This window comes from Equus przewalskii, chromosome 3 (genome assembly GCF_037783145.1).
Source record: "Equus przewalskii isolate Varuska chromosome 3, EquPr2, whole genome shotgun sequence".
NCBI classification, from domain to species: domain Eukaryota; kingdom Metazoa; phylum Chordata; class Mammalia; order Perissodactyla; family Equidae; genus Equus; species Equus przewalskii.
In genome coordinates, this window is record NC_091833.1 from 113,041,381 (window position 1) to 113,058,639 (window position 17,259).

General features: G+C 51.0%; 1 non-coding gene across 1 annotated transcript; it reads right to left on the bottom strand.

Moving 5' to 3' along the window:
• Positions 1-16,483: 16,483 nt before the first annotated feature.
• On the bottom strand, positions 16,484-16,593 carry LOC139082691 (U6 spliceosomal RNA). Its single transcript, XR_011538900.1, has one exon. It is a non-coding gene; the product is annotated as a U6 spliceosomal RNA (small nuclear RNA).
• Between the last annotated feature and the right edge of the window lie 666 nt (positions 16,594-17,259).

Below are 17,259 nucleotides of genomic sequence, written 5' to 3' on the forward strand. Positions count from 1 at the left end.
GCGGCTGGGGTCGGCCGTGGGGGCTGCGGATCCGTGCGCGGCCGGGTCCGCGGACTGCTGGGCCGGTGAGCGGTTTGGCGGGTGAGGGCCTGCGGCAGGTGCACCCCTGCTCCCCCGGGCACGGCTTCGCGCCTGCGCCGTGGCCCCGATTTCCAGCAGGCTAGCACAGGGTCTGACTCAGAGGTCCCCTAACTGCAGGGTGGGGGAGGCCGGGTCAGGAAGTGAGGACCCCGGAAAGGCCTGGGGGGCCCTTCTTCTTTCCACTCTTCTTTCAGCCTCGCCCAACTTTTTTTTTTCCCCTTTCTCTCCTCTTTTATTTTATTTTCAATATGATTAATATAATTTCTTCTGTTAAAGAGGGTAAAGTGGCCGTAGGGTTCCTGGGACACTCGTTCATGTGGCAGAGGCTTATGGGGGGGGCGGGGGGGGCACAGGACACGACAGGTGCTAGGGACAATGCTGTGACATTCAGTGCCCATTCCTGAGCAGCTCAGGATGAGAATGGAAGCTGCTGACACTAAGAATGAAATGAAAAATGAGCTCCCAAGCCAGGTGGCATATAAAACCGGGGGATGTGGGTGTGGGGGGGCTCCCTGAGAAGGGGATGTAGTGGACATTTGCATGGAATAAAGGACACCCAGGCCAAGGGACCAGCAAGTATGAGGTCTCCCAACCAGCGACATGGGTAGAATTTCGAGGCTGTGACCATCCTTCAGCTGTGGAAAGGCACTGGCATGGTTTGTCTTGATAAAGGACATCTCTGCTTTTACACTGAATTTGCAAATCTAGTCTCCTTTCATCTTCATCATCTAGCAGCTAATTGGGGCAGGTTCTCACTGTGTCCATTTTCCAGATGAGGAAACTGAGGCCCAGTGGGTTGCTATGGTCACTCAGTGGGTGAGGGGGTAAATCTGGGGTGAGAAGGCAGGCCTGGGTCATTCGTGATACGCTGGCTGACCGTAGATGGGCTGGCTTCAGGGTCTATGCCTGCATCCCACCAGCTCATCCATTTAAGGAGGGCAGGGACCACAGGAATGTTCCAGCCCGGGCTGAAAGCAGCAGAGCCTGGAGCCTGGAGGGACATGACTGTCTTGTTGAGAGAGGCCCCTGGAACGGCTCAGGAAGCGTTGGTTTCAGAGGATCTCCAATTTGGAGGTCCTCCTTGATCTCGGGGGTCTTTGTTTTCCCATGTCAGATCTGCTCTCCTGCGTGGGCTTCTCCAGTTGCTCGGCTCCTTGTTTCCATCTGCAGCCAGGTGGGTCCAGCACAACCCCCAGCCCGGCTAGCCAGGACTGGTGGGGGGTCTGAAATAGATGGCTGAGTGGAGCCCGCCCCTGCCTGCTGCACTGCAGGGCCCATTCTGGGTCCCACATTACCCCCAAGCTGGGCTGGCTTCATGGCCCTGGGGCCAGAGGATTCGCACTGGGACAGGCTCTCAGAAGGGCCCCACTGTTGGGGTTTAATGCTGCAGTCAGCATCTTGAAGTTCTTAGTAATTTTACCTTTGAATTTATGTTTTGTACGTGATGTCCGATGCTCTGGGGGCTTGGACCTGCCTCCCGTTGCCTCCCTGGGACGGTTCCTGGCTGCCTGCTTCCCTAGTGACACGGTGATCCAGGCCCCTCCCAGCCTCCCCGCTGCCCTGCCCAGTGATTGCTGCTGCCCTCCACCTGACAGGGCCTGGGGGCTCAGGGTGGGGAGTCCAGGCTGGGCACACACACCTCACGGCATCTTGAGGCAGGCGTGGCAGTGGTACATGTTCACTGGCAGTGGTACAAGTGGGCAACTTGGCTCAGTCTGATCAGGTGCCCAGCACATCCTGGCACAGAGATTGCAATATACTTGGGGGTCATCCATCTGTCATTGGTTGGGCCGGTGAGTCCGGTGGAAGAGGAGGTGCCTTGACTTCTCCACTGCTGGTTAGACCTGGCAGCTGGCCGGAGAGGGAGCCCAGCAGCTGGCGGGCTGTGTACTCGCATGCCACGTCACAGTTTGGGGCCCCAGTGCCTGTGAGGGTCTGCCCTCACCTGCCAGTATGCCTGATGGCACACAAGGGAGCGTGACATTAAACAGCAGATTGAGAACCCCACGACAGGTCGAGAGGAGCCCACAAGGAGAGGAGTGTTCTTAACAGCGCTTTCCCCTGCTTTTTGAACAGGGGCCATGAATTTTCATTTGGCACTGGACCCCACAAATTGTGTAGGTGGCCCTGCCCCCATGCACTGGTAGCTTGTCAGTATTTCTTCCTGGAGACTTGGTCCCTCTGACCCGGTCAGCACAGCTGAGCCTCCAGGGGTCTGGGCAACCTCCCAGCCAATAAACAAGTCTTCGTAAAATAGGACGCCCCCTCCCCACCTTTACGAGGAGGTACTTTTGGCAGCATGCCAGTAGGAACTGCTGCCCGGCTTGGGGGTGACGTGTCTGCAGCAGGGACTCTGGAAGGTCCAGGCTCAGAATCAGAGAGCTAGCCGGGCACATAGACAGCCAGCTGTAGGTTCACGTCCTGATGGGCCAGAGGAGGAAACTGAGGCCCAGAGAGAGTTGGTGACAGTCCCGGCGTCAGGCAGGGAGGTAGAGTGGAGCGAGGTCAGGCACTCAGGTCGTTTGGTCCAAGGTCAGACTGAAGTCTCCTGCTTCACAGATCTGCAGAGCAGGCACTTCCTCATCAGCTCCTTCTGAGGGAGCAAGGCGTCTTGTAGCTGGTGGGCATTCTGCAGTCGCCCAGCCGGAGCCTTCTTCCCAGGTCCTGAAAGAGAAGAATTCCAGCATCTCTTTCTTGTGCCTCTTCCAAGATCCCTGCATTCCGAGTCCATCTGTCACTCTCTGCCTGTGTCCTTTCACCCCAGCACTCCTCACCCCCAGATGCTCCATATTTGTTCCAATCTGGTTGCCCCATTGAAAGGTTCAGGGCTGCGACCCCAGTGCATATCATGGGGCTTGCACGTCATGGACAACCATGCAGTGATTGTTGAATGAATGAATGGAGGGATGAAGCCAACCTCTGCTCCTCTGCTTTCTTGTATGTTTCCAGGAATGGGAGGCTCACTACCTCCTGAAACATTTAATCCATCCACTCACTTAGCAGTTATCATACCCATAATGCACCAGGCACTCTTAAGTCCTTTTACAAGTATTGGCTGAGTACCAACTATGTACCAGGAACTGGGCCAGTACTGGGGATACACTGGTGAGGAGGGAAAACGACATGATCTCTGCTCTATGGACACTAGAGGCTTGGGGGAGACAGATATTGCTTAGAGATTCCACAAATGCACGTGGAGTAATCATTTTAATAAGTAACATACATTGGCTGTTTAATAATCACCTTTAACATCAGGTCAGTGCTGCACGAAGTCTTCTCCGCCTGCCAGTCACTGGGCTGAGCCCTCGCAAGCATCCTTCCATGGGAGGTGGGTACCGCTGTTAACTCCACATCACGTATACTGATGCTCAGCGTATGAGGCTCAGGAAGGATCACCTTCTTGCTGAGGTCACGTGGCTGGTAAGCAGCAGACCCAGGGGCCTGGGTTTGGATCCCAGTTCTGTCACTTACTAACCGGGGGGCCTTGGGCCACTCGCTCTCCTCTCTGAGTGTTCATTTCCCGGCTCCTGCAATGGGATGACTAAGCATGGATACGGCCACTGGAGCCCATAGATGCAAAGTGATCTCTCCAGCAACGCTGTCTGGGAAAACATGCCGCGTGGCCGGCATTGTGCTATTTCATGGAATTTTCTTGATGACCCATTTTACAGAGGGGGAACCCGAGGCTCAGAGAGGTTAAGGAACTTCTCTGAGGTCACAGGACTATTAAATGGAGGAACCGGAGCTTGAACCCATGTCTGTCTGAACTGCACCTGGGGTCCTTACTCTTGCCCCCTCACCCCCACCCAAGTCTTGCGCCAAATGTTCGCCCTTCCTCAGTGAGTCCGGATGGAACGGTTTCTAAGACCCCGTAGCTGGCTGGTTGGTCAATCCTGTCCTCCATAGCAGCTGTGGGAAGGATCTTTCAAAGATTTAAATCAGATCATTTTAATCCCTAGCTCATAAGCCTTCAATGGCTTCCCATCTCGCTCACAGTAGAATGCAGAGTCCTCACCCCGCCCACAAGGCCCTCCATGATCTGGCTTCCCTGCGCCTGTGACTTTCCCAGTCTCATGCTGTGGTCACTCCTCTGGCCTTCTGGCTGCCTCTCAAGCATGGCACACAATTCCTGCCTCAGGGACTTTGCACTTGCTGTTGCCCTTGCCTGGAATGATTTTCCCCTGGGTATCTGTATGCCTGCCCCATCGGGTTTCTGCTCTAGTGTCTCAGAGAAGCCTTTGCTGTTCCTCTTGTCTAAAACTGCACAATCATCCCTTCACGCTGACTCCTAACCTTGCTCCATTTTCTTCCTACACATCACCACCTGACAGCAGAGGATGCATGGGTTTGTTCGTCCCCTCGCTCCCTCCACTTGACTCTTAGCACCGTGAGGGCAGTGACCTTGCGTAGTTCCCTGTGGAATCCCCAGCACCTAGAACAGTGTTCAGCACACAGTAGGGCTTCGATATTATTAATTAAGTGAAGGATTATCATCTCAGACACAGGAGAAGCCCAGAGCTCTGAGAGGTTTCGTGGGCAGCTCTAGGCCCCGCAGGTCCCAGTGGAGCAGCTGGACGGCCAACTGAGGACCTTTGAGCACTGAGCCCAGCTCTTGGTCTCCGTCCTCAGTGCCGCCTGCTTCTCTGAGGGCCCGGGGGCTCCTGGATGCCGAGGAGGCAGGGAGATGGACGCTGAGAAGTCAGCAGCCTCCCAGAGCGCAGATTTAGGGGAAAATCGTGATGGAGGAAGAGTCAGCTGTCGTTTCTGTGCAGGCCCGCCAGCTTCCACTCGCGGCTTGCTGTTCCCCCGTCCACAGGGATGCAGGACGCTTCGAGATTCAAGGAGGGACGGGCTGGGGCGACGGTGCTTCCTGAGCAGGGGATGGAAGGGGCGTGCCATCTCTGGAGCCAGGAAGCTTGGGTTCAAATGCTGGCCCCTCGCTAACTGGCCTTGGGCACATTTGTTAGCCTCTCTGGTTATCAGTCTTTCCGTCTGTATAACGGGTGTTATAATAATTCCCGCTTCACAGGACCACTGCGAGGATTAAGCAAGTCGATGCATGTGCTGTGCTTAGAAGGGTGACAGAGACTCAGTTAGGCCTCAGTAAGCCCCCACTGGTTTCAGGCTCCCGGGACTCAGAAGGCAGAAAGCCTAGATTTCTGCTGCTTCCTCTCCCCCCAAGACCCCCACTGTCCCCATCAGTCCAGGTGGGAGAGAAAGAGAGGAGGGGAAATCCTGGTGGGAAAGACACAGAGACACCTGCACTCTCCCCTGCAGAGCCTCACCCCAAACCAGCGAGGCTCACAACACAGGAGGGATGGTTCCCTTTTGCCAGATAAGAAGCCAAGCCCAGAGAAGTTGAGAGATTTGCCCAAGGTTGCACAGCAAGGAACAGGCCAGCCCTGGACATCTGGAGTCCTGGACCCGAGCAATGTTCCCATCCCACCTGCACAGCGCACTGCTCCCCCGGGGTCTGCCTCCTGTATGACAACCGCTGCCTTTTTCTTTTCATGACCCAGATGAGCTGCAGCCTTAAGCCATGAGAGCGAGTGGGAGCCTCTGAGCCTCGAAACAGCCACGACGCTCCACAGCTCTCGCAGAAGCTTTCACCAGGCCCGGCCGTCTGTGATGTCTGCGAGAGAATTACTGACAGGCATTTCCCCAAAGTGCTCAGAATGCAGGTGAATTTAGGAAACTCAACTAGGATGAACCTATGAGAAGAGTCATCGAAGTTGCTAGCATTTCAGTCCTTTCCTGGCTCTGTCGTTGGGGGAAGGAAGAGCGATTTTTGTTTGCCGAGCACCCACTGGGTTCCTTGCTCCTGTCCCTTCATTTAATATTCAATCAACAGCCCAGGGAGATGGGCGTCCCGTCCCTGTTGTTCAGGGACTCCTGGAGCCCAGGGTGGGTAAGTCAGTTGCTCAAGATCACACAGTAAAGGAGCCAATGTTTGGGATCAAATTAAGTTCTGTGTGACTCTGAGGCACGTCTCCTTTCGGTCCACCCACATTTGCCTTAAGTGCCTTTTTTAACACAGTAATAAGCTCTGAAAGCGCTCGAAGTGGTTGCAAAAATACACATCAAGTAAAACACTTAGAAGAAGAAGAAAGAATGTCAAAAAAAAAAAAAGCAAACAAAAACCCAACAAACCCCAAACTCTCTCCTGGTGTTGATGATTTTCACTGACGATTATAAAGAACCCAAAAACTCTTAAAATCGTCTTTGGACTTGTTAATCATGGGCTGGTAAGAGAAGGCTAATGAAATGTTATTAGTTTTTTTCTTGTTAAAATCGTCTTTCAAATAATCCCGTTCGTCATCCGTTTTTTTATGAGGAACAAAAACAAATGTTTTCCAAAGCTTCAAACCAAAATCTCTGTGTGGGTTTCTTGTTTTGAGCCAAATATTCCATGTCTTTTCCCAGCTGGGAATTCCTTCCCCTCGTCCCTCTGTTGCTCCAAGTCTGACACGTCCTTCTGGTCCAACTTTCCCCCTCACTATCCTTAGCTGCCAGCTCTGTCCCCACAGAGTCAGAGTCCTGGGTTCAAATCCGCGATCCTTTTAGGTTAACCATTAAAATGTGAGTTTCTGTTTTAATATAAGCCACACAAACGCATTCCCACTGTAAGATAAACAAGGGATACATAAGAGTATAGAGCGTATTTATTTCCACTCTTCTCCCCAGGGATTATTGGCTTTTAGAAGTTGTTTTTAGAAGTAACTTTGATTTTTTTGTTCAAGAAGTAAGAGTATAGAGTTTTAAAGGTCAAGTTGTTCTAAAAGGCTCATAATGAAAAAAAGCAGCGTCAATCCTGCCCCTCCCACCTTGATCCCTCTGCCCAGATGCAGCCTTTTCCAGCTTTGTTTCCTCTGACGTTTTCTTACCTCTTTCTAAATAGCATCTCTTCGCTACTATCCTTGATTTTTCTGTATTGAACATTATTGACGAGCATTCTACTACAAAGGTGAAGATTTGCTCTTTCACTGGTTCCCCCAAGAACCCTCGCACCATTCTAACTATAGTTTCCTTTTTTGTTAAATCAACATTCAGTGTTTATTATCATGACCATATAAATGGAGTTCACGGTCATGCCACCTAGTGTGCTGACTTTAATTACATTTCCTGTCTTGTATCATCTTTTCTTTTTCCTGGAGTTGATAATTGCCTCTGTGTTTTGTTTAGTTTCCTGTATGCCTGTCACTAATTCATCTCCTCACTCTCTCAGACATGGAAACTATTCTGGGCAAATTCACACATACCAGGTAGTCTCTCAGGCCCATGTCCCCCCTCTACCCAACCAGCTGAGTCATTTTCCCTGGGGAACATTACCCTCCTGCCACTGGTTGCCTTGCAGGCCACTGCACAGCTGTCAGCCTTGAATGTCTCTTCCCATCATCCAGGAAGCGCCCTTTGCCTCTTTCTTGGGTTGGATCCTTGATTTCCTGGCTTCCATGCCCTTTCTTTTCTTTTCTTTCTTTTTTTTTTTGTTGAGGAAGATTTGCCTTGAGCTAACATCTGTGCCGATCTTCCTCTATTTTATATGTGGGATGCTCCCATAGCATGGCTGACCAGCAGTGTAGGTCCATGCCCAGGATCTGAACCCATGAGCCAGGGTTGCTGAGGTGGAGTGTACCAAACTCACACTGCTCCCCCAAGCAGACCCTTCTATGCCTTTCTTTCAGTTGGTTTATCTCCTGTCTTGGTGGAGCATCTTTTTCAGGGGCTTCCTGAGGCAGGCTACATGGGAGGCAAAATCTTCAAAATTTTGCATGACTGAGATTGTCTTCATTCTGCTCTCACATTTCAATAGTAGTTTGCTCGAGTGTAGCATTACAGCTCCTTCAACCTTGGAACTGTTTCTCTGTGGCCTTCCAACCTCCATCTGTCGATAGTGCGATGTCATTCGGATTCCTATTCTCTCTCTCACAGGCTTTTGGGATCCTTTCCTGCTTCCTGTTGTTGGGCATTTCGTCATCATGCACCTGCCGTGGTCCTTCGTGTTGGGCCTCAGGTGAGTCCTTTCAATCTGGAAACCCGTGGCTTTCAGGTGTAAGAAAGTACCCTGAATTGTTAATTTGATCGGCTCTCTTTTTCAAAATTCCTATTGTGTCCTATAATTTGGACGTTTGTCTGCGTAGATTGATCCTTTCAAAAAATTTTAAATATTTTAAAAATCTTTTCTCTCCTATGTTCTAGCACTGCTCATCCAGCCATGCCGTGGTGGCATCCCAAATACAATACAGGAAGATTGGTGACAGATGTTAGCTCAGGGCCAATCTTCCTCACAAAAAGTAAAAAATGGGAGCTCTGCAAGACTATGTAATTTTCCCAAAGCCTGTGCCGATGAGTGGAGAAGAGTGGTTAGGACCAGGTCCATCTCTGGAGCCTGGTCTCTAATCTCTATGTGTGCAGCTTCCCAGCCCTGTGTGCACAAAAACACACAGCAACGGATAGAACATCACACAACTGGGTGGTGGGGCTATTCTGTAGCTTCCCTTTCTACTTCAACCACAGGTCTTAGATATCAGTCTATATCAACCAATTAGATCAACCACATTCTTTTTCACAGCAGCATAATATTCCATCATGAGCCATACCAAAAGGTATTTCACCACTCCCTATGGAGGGACAAGTATGTCATCTCCAACCTTCAAGGCTTTTTAGCCATGTGACTTGGGGTAAGTCAAGTCTCCTCTTTGGGCCTCAGTTTCTCCGTCTTAAAAATGAAAACATCGCAAGAGGATACATTCCAGTACAAGTCTGTTACATAAAGTAAAAAAGTAGTCGAACTCCAATATGCCACGTAGTGGGTTAAATGGTGAGGCCCCAAAAGATCTGTTCACACCCTGATCCCTATAGCCTCTCAATGTGACCTTGTTTGGAAAAATAATCTTTGTGGACGTGATTAAGGATCTCAAGATGAGATCACCCTGGATGATCTGTGTGGGCCCTAAATCCAATGACAAGTGTCCTAATAGGAGACACACAGAGCAGAGGAGGAGGACATGCGGCCATGGAGGCAGAGACTGCAGACGTGGCCACGAGCACCGGAATGTCCAGGGCCTCCAGGAGCCAGAAGGCACAGGAAGGACCCTTTGAAACCTCTGCAGGGAGTGTGGCCCCCCCAACACTGCGATCTTGAATTTCCAGCCTCCAGAACTGTGAAAGAATAAATTTCTGTTGTTTAAAACAACCAAGTTTGTGGGTAACTCGTTATGGCAGCCACAGGAAACTGATACATGCCTTTGGGAAACATTTTAGAATATGAAGGTATTTGCCTAGAGCCTCTCAGGATTCCCCCAAGTGGGAAGAGCTGTACACCTTGAGAAATACGGCGTGGTTTCTGGACCCACAAAACAATCTTGGGCTGATGTTTCTTCCCACGTCAGGCTTGGCTGATCTCCTGCAGGCCCTGTAGTTTTCATCGCAGGGTGTATGTGTCCCCGGCCCAGTGCTTCCTCTGTTGAGATGGTATTTTAGGCAGAGCTCTATGTGTAATTCAGGCAACACGGCCCCGGTGAAGAATCCTGGCTCTGGAATCAGCATTGGCCCCCAAGGTCCACGAGAGATGAGGTGGGGCCTGCAGGAAGCCTCTCGGCCTCATCTCAACCTCAAAGAAGGTCAGGGTCGGAAGAGTCCTTAGGGATCCAACCCAGTTATTGAGAAAGAGGCCCAGAAAGGCCAAATGACTTGCTGAAGTCTTGTGGCTAGCAAATTGTGGAGCTGGAATTTGGAGCCCAAGCTAGAAGTTGTGTCTCTTGACTCCATACTCCAGCCTGCTTCCATTTTCTTTATGTGTGTCTCTGAGACCTGGAAATACCTCATCATAGATCCAGTCATGGGCCGAGGCTGTGTGGCGAAATCTTACGCTGCTCTAGCCCCACAGAGCCCACAAGATAGAGCATGAGCCGGAAAAAGACAAACCCACTCTAATAAAAAAGAGATTCTCTTTGTGCCTCCTCTGTGCCCGGCCCCATGCTAGGAGCTGGGGGTGGAGGTGCAAATGTGGTCCTCGCCATTGAGGATGGGAGGGAAGACGAGAGGAACTTCAGAAGAACCAGCCCCCGTGCTGAGCGCACGGCATGTATGTCACCCGTAAACTCAGGACCACCCAGTTAGCTGCACGCGTCCCCGTTGGACGGGGAAGAACACCAAGGCTCAGAAGGGTGGAATAACTCAGCAGGGTGGAATAACTCAGCAGGGGTCACACAGCTTCAAAGTGGTGAAAGCAGGCTAGAACTTGGCTCTCTCCAATCCACAGCTTGGTGGGCGAGAGGGAATGTAAGCAGGCAAGCGCAGCCTGCCTGAAGATGCACTATCGCCGGGGGTCCCTCTCCCCAGAAATCCTGCCTGCCAGGAAGCTCGGGTGGCAGGTCCGAGACAGGAGGGAAAGGAGGGCGAGCTGCTCTGAAACCGTCGCCCCGCCAGGTGGGTGCGTGCAGAGCCTGTTCCGACTTTGTGGTCTTTGACGAAGGTGTAGAGAGCCGGGCTGTGGCTGTAGAACGGTCTCTCCAGTCAGGGCAGTGGGAATCACGCTGAGCCTGGGGCTGGTGAGGGGAGCAGGGTGGTCAGAGTTCAGCTTGGAAGGTCATGCTCATCCAGTTTCCTACGGTGCTTTCTTGGGTCTGCTGAGTTCCCCAAGAGGGACCCTGCGTGAGGGGATGCCAGGGAGACAGCTTCCCCAGCTGCCTGCGCATCTCCCTGGATCTGCCTGTGAGCAGGGGAACCCTGCACGGCGCCGAGGGAGCGCATCTCAGACCTGGAGTCAGCTGATCCTGGCTTCCAGGCTGCCCTGTGCAACCCTGGTCAGCTCCTTAACTTCTCTGAGCCTCAGTTGCCTCGTCTCTAACATGGAACAACTACTGATTATAATACAGTCATATCTACCTTTCAAGTTTGTTTAGAAGATTAAAAATGAACATGGGGCCAGCCTCATGGCCTAGTGGTTGAGTTCAGTGTGCTCTGCTTCAGCCATTTGGGTTTGCAAGTTCTAATCCCGGGCACAGACCTACACCTCTCATGAGCCATGTTGTGGTGGTGACCTACATACAAAGTAGAGGAAGACTGGCACAGATGGTAGCTTAGGGCCAATCTTCTTTAACCAAAAAAAGAGGAAGATTGGCAACTGATGTTAGCTCAGGGTGAATCTTCCTCGCCAAAAGAAAAAAAGAAAAAAGACCAGGGGTGAACAAGCATTGTGAAAACATCCATGCCAAATAAACATCAGATTTCCCTGTCCCACGCACTCTCACAGCTCCGTCAGTACTACTTAACCCTTATTATAGTTATTTTTATTTTTAATGCTCCTCTCTACGATCAGGATGAAAGCTCCCTGCCGGCAGGGGTGGCTGCTGTTCTGTTCTCTGTTGAACTGTTCACTTCTTCACAATGCCTGACACACGGGTGCTTAATAAATACTGGCTAAATGAATATACTAATGTTATTGTTAGCACGAGAAGGCATGATGTGGGATTCCAAAAATCTTTTGTCTTATGAACAGAGCATTATAGACTAGATTTGGTCTTTATGAGCCAAGGATCTTTTGCCAATCAAAGTCTGTCTCGTTCTTGTCCACCCTCTCTGAATCTCTACCCCTGTCCACGGCCATCCCCTGTCTTTCCTGGGTCTGAGCTCCCCAGGAGGCCCAAGGTCACTGCCATTTTTTGGTCTGATGACCTCCAAGCTTGCTCGTATCCTCTCCTGGACACAAGTTGGACGGGAGCGAGCAGGGACCCTTCCTCCCCAGCCCTCCCAGGCAGCCCACATTCTTTCCCACGGGGCATTTCCAAGCCCAGGCCTGGGGCCCTCAAGAGCCGCAAATCCTGGTTCTGGTGCAGCCCAGGGCTGAGCTCAGTGACAGGCTGAGGCTGGGTGCAAACCTCCTGATTGACATGAAAAAGATGTCAGGAATCTGAAAAAAATATATGTTTTGGCTGGAGCCCCGCCTTAATCCCTCATGAGCTGTCTTAGTTGAAAGGCTTTTTTTTTTTTTTTTTGCGTGCAGATTATCTGAGAACTGCTTGGCACTTGGGAATTTTCCATTGGCGCAAGCCGAGCCTGCCGGTGCCAAGAAAGGAGAGAAGGAATATCAGACAAAATGGGCCCCGCTCTCCTGCCAGTCTCAATTTGGGAGACTTTTTTCCATCCTTGGGGCCATTTGTGAGAAATCAAGCTCCGAGGCCTTCTAGGGAAAATCTTTGACTCTGTATTCTCCAGTGCGGAAATTCTCCACATTTGAATATTTAGTGGTGACATGAGGAGGGCGGAGGGCAGCGAGGCCAAAAGAGTTGTGTGCGCTTATTTTTTCATTTTGTGATGGGGAGGCGGGGCAGTTTCTGCAGTCCAAAAAGGCTTAACCAAGCCGCGGCTTCACTCCCCACTGCGCCTGGCTGGGCGTGGCACCTCATCTCCGGAGCCTCAGTTTCCTGTTCAGTAAAAAGAGCTAAAGATGCTCCTTTCTTGAGTCATCGTGAGGCGTGACTGAATTCTCTGCTCTCTCTCTTTCTGGGGGGTGTGTGTGTGTGTGCGCATGAGTGTGTGCATGTGTTCATGTGTGTGTGTGTGCGTGCATGTGTGTGTGTGTTTGAGTAAGGTCCTTAGCTGCGAAGCTGGACCTCAGAAGGTGGTCCTTGGGTGGACAACAAGGAGACTGTCCATATCTCTCTAGATCAACGTTCGTCAAAGGCAGGTGTGTCTGCGGGGGACTTCTGGGGAGTGGGTACTAAGATGCAAGCAGGTCAGAAGCCAGGAGGCATAGCTGCTGAGATAATGTACTTTTCTGTTACTTTCCATATTTATTCCCATTTTGAAATCCTTTGGCTCCTGGGGAAAATATCTGGATTAAAAACTTAGCTGTGTCTCCGCTGTGCTATGGGATATTAAAGGGCAGGAGCTCTGTGAAGAGGGTGGAAATGTGTGTGGGCCCTGGGTGGGCTAACAGTTCACCCTTGGAACTGCTGTTCCCTAAATAGTTGCTTCGTGTTTAGGGCGAGAGAGTGGCAGGTGTGGAGAAGCAGGGCCCCTAGTGGCTGCCTCCACGTCTGCTTTGCTGTCAGAACAATTCTGCTCTGGCCCAGACTTGCAGGCTCTGCAGAGTAAAACAAAACTTCTGCAGCTGGCTGGGCCCTCCCTACTCAGAGTCGAGTCTGCAGGCAGCTGTCGATCCTCAAGCCTGCCTTTGGCGGGTCTCATTCCTGGGCCTGTGCAGCTCCTCCTAGGGTTCTTCTCGGCCACACTGCCTTTGAGAGTGTCCATCTGACTGTTCCAGGGACCATTGGCCCCTCTCCGAGGTTGGCTTCAGGGAAGCGCTCAGCTGCTGGCCCTTAATCTGGCTCTGTGAGGGGGTCTAAAGGGGACACTGCCACCACTCAGCTCTCCCAGACCAGAGAGGTGGGTCCTAGTAGAAGCAACCAGTAGCATGAGGTCTATGAGGAAAGGAGCACTGGGACAGTGAGGGCCCCACCCCACCCCTCAGTGGAGATTCTCTCTCCGTGGCAAGCTTGAGAGTTAAGGGTATTTTTATAGGAGCACGTATACAGCACAGTGTCTGGCACATAGCAGGCTTTTCATTTGAGGCAATGTCACATAGTGGCTAAGAGAGTGGGCTTTAATCCAAACTTCCTGGTTTCAAATACCACCACTACCAGCTGCACGACTTTGGGAAAATCACGTAAACCCTTTGAGCTCTCGTTTCCTATACGTAAAATAGAAATTATAATAGCACTTCTTTATTTGGTTGTTCTGAGGACTAAATGAGATACTATTTTTAAGACGCCAGCACTGGGGGTGGGGGGCATATTGGAGTAAGCATAATAATGGCACCCAGAGATGTCCGTGTCCTAATCCCCAGGACCTATGACTATGTTAGGTTTCACAGCAAAGGGGAATTAAGGTGGCAGATGGCATTAAGGCGGCTCATCAGCTGTCCTTGAGGTGGGGAGATTATCCTGCATTATCTCGGCGTTCCAGCGTCATCGTAAGGGTCTTTATAGTGGAAGAGGGAGCAGAAGAGAGTGAAGCAGAGAGAGAGATGGCAGCACGAGGTTTCAATCAAAGTTTTGCTGGTTTTGAAGATGGAGAAGGGGGTCACGAGCCAAGGAATGCAGGCAGCCTCCAGAAGCTGGGAAAGGAAAGCAAACACGTTCTTCCCTGGAGCCTGCAGCAAGGAGTGCAGCCTTGCTGGCCCCTTGGTGTTAGCCCAGCAAGACCCTGATGGACTTCCATCTTCCAGAACTGTAAGAGCATACAACCGTGTTCTTGCATTTTTGTAGGAAGCTGTTATTGTCTGCAGTGATCACAACCACACAAGGCATATGGCAGGTGCTCTAGAATAGATGAATAAACAAAATGAGTAATATGGAAGTCTTGGGAAATTAACACGAAGGAAGGGACCCTGACCCAAGGAATGCAGGTGGTATCTAGAAGGTGGAAAAGACAGGGAAACAGATGCTCCCCTGGAGTTTCTGGGAGGAGCCAGCCCTGAGACAACTTGACCTTAACCTAATGAGACTGACCTCCAAAACTGTAAGAGAATAACTGTGTGCAGTTTTAAGCCATGACTTTGTGGTATTGTGTTACTGCATCAATAGAAAACTAACACAGCCAGGTGGAGGGGAAGGGCTTCCTTTCCTACAAGCTGAGCATATATGTGAAAGGCGGCTTATGTGCCCATTGTCAGAGGGGGAAACTAACCCGGTATTAGTTCTGTATTACTGTGTAACAATATCACCAACTCATTTAAATGAACTCACATTTACTCCCTCATAATTTTCATGGGTCAGGAATCTGGGTGCAGCGTGACCGGGTCCTCTGCTCTGTGTCTCCCAGAGCTGCAGTGAAGGTGCTGGCTGGGGCTGCGGTCTCATCTGAGGCTTGGCTGGGGAGGGCGTCTGCTTCCAAGCCCAGGCGGTTGTTGGTGGTTCCTTACAGGCTGCTGGACAGAGGGTGCATTTTCTTTTTGGCTGGAGGCTCAAGGCTGCCCTCAGTTCACTGCCACGTGGCCTTTTCCAAAGGGCACTACAACACGGCGGCTTGCTCATTCACACCCAGCACGACAGGTGTTCCAGTCTTGTGTAACGTAATCACATGCACCTAATCACCGCCATCCATCACCTTTTCCATGGTCGTCACGTCTAGAAGCAATTCACAGCTTCTGTCCACAGTCAAGGGGAGGGGCTCACACGGGAGATGAGCATCAGATCCTGGGGCCACCCTAGTGCTTGTCCGCCAAAAAGACCCTGAGAGGATCAGAGGTGGGGCCGGGAATTCTGTGGCTCTAGGAAGGCAGTGCAATGTGGGGATCAAAGCACCACCTCTAGACACAGTGCTTTGGGTCAGATTCCAACTCTGACGCTTCCTCATCCTGGAAAAGTTGCTTAGCGTTCTAATCCTCTCTTTTTCTCATCTGTAAAATGGGGATGATAGAGAACCAGCCTTGTAGGGCTGTTCTGAGGTTTCTAGTTGATTCTGAATATAAAAGACTCAGTTGGGTTTCAAACCCCAGGAAGGCCTAAATCAATGTCACTCGTGCTCACTGTGTCCCCGTCAAGTCTTCTGGTTTGTTCTGTGTGGTAGGGGGTCTGTAGTCGTAGATTCGAGAAGCAGTTTGCTTTGTGGCAGGGCACGTTCTTGTCTCCCAGATCCATCCTCCCTGACTCCCTTCGGTGATGGAATCGCCCAGCGTTGGCTTGCGTCCTAGGCAGTTTGGGCTGCTCTAAGAAATTACCACACACTGGGAGGTTTAAACCACAGACATTTGTTTCTCGCAACTCTGGAGGCTGGAAGTCCAAGATCAGCATGCTGGCTGTTTGGCTTTCTGGGAAGGGCTCCCTTCCTGGTTTGCAGATGGCTGCCTTCTTGCTGTGTCCTCATTTTGTGGAGAAAGCGAGCTCTTGTCTCTTCATCTCCTTATAATGGCACTAATCCCATACTGGGGACCCCCCCTTCAGGACCTCACCTAAACCCAATTACCTTCCAAAGGCTCCGTCTCCTAATACAATCACATGGGGCGTCAGGGCTTCAATCTGTGAATTGGGGGGGACGCAAACATTCAATCCATAGCAGCGAGGGCATACCCACAAGCTAAAACCACTTTTCTCAATGCCCCTTGCAGTAAGAATAACCATGTGACCAAATCTGGTTGAGAGAATGTGAGCAGAAGTGATGCTCTTTTTTTTCCCTAGAAAAGCTGTATTTCCTTTCTATTTTATTTTTTTAATTGAGGTAATATTGTTGATAACATTATATACATTTCAAGGGTACATCATTATATTTCCACTTCTATATAGACTACCTCATGTTCACCACCAAAAGTCTAGCTTCCATCCATCACCAAACACATGTCCCTCTTTACCCCTTTCACTTTCGCCTGCCCTCTTAACCACAAATCTGTTCTTTGTATCCAGAAAATGTGGAATGCTTCATGAACTCGCATGTCGTCCTTGCACAGGGTCCACCACACTAATCTTCTCCGTATTGTTCCAATTTCAGTGCATGCGCTGCTGAAGCGAGCACAGCTTGCTCTTATAAGCAGCAGGTGCACCCTCCCATCCCTCTTCCCTCTTCCTGCCGGCGGGAATGTGATGGGAGCAAGCTTTGACCACAGGCCATTGTGGTGGTAGAAAAGCAGATGGAAGGGCCCTGGTTCCTGACCCCTCACCAGCCCTGGGCTGTCTCCCTAGATGCTTACGTGAGCCAGAAACCAACCTCTTCCTTTCGAAGTCACTGTACTTGAAGACTGCTTGTCAAAATGTTTTCTTCAGGATATTCTTTAATATGTCATCATTCGCTGGCTTTAGCTGTGAACATTGCAGCAGGATGAAGAGACGAGCGAAACACAGTCTCTGCTTTACCACCATGTGTGACTCCTGCCTTAGCCTGGGTTCCCAGAGAGCAGAGCCTGAGACAAAGGCTTCTGGCAAGGACTTAATCAGGGAGTGTGGTCCTGGGGGCAGGCATGGGGGACAGTGGGTGAAGCTGGGTAGAAGCCTGCGCTGGCCCCGCCATGGGTCACTGTTTACCCGACCTTCTCCAACTATTCCGTGAGAATCATCTCCGAATGACCATCGATTGGACAGAGTGGAGCCATTTCCCGCTGTCTCCTGACCCCATTCGCCAAGGTTAACCCATGAGGTGTTGGCGTCAATTCCTCACCTTTCCGGATAGTGCACGTGTGGACAC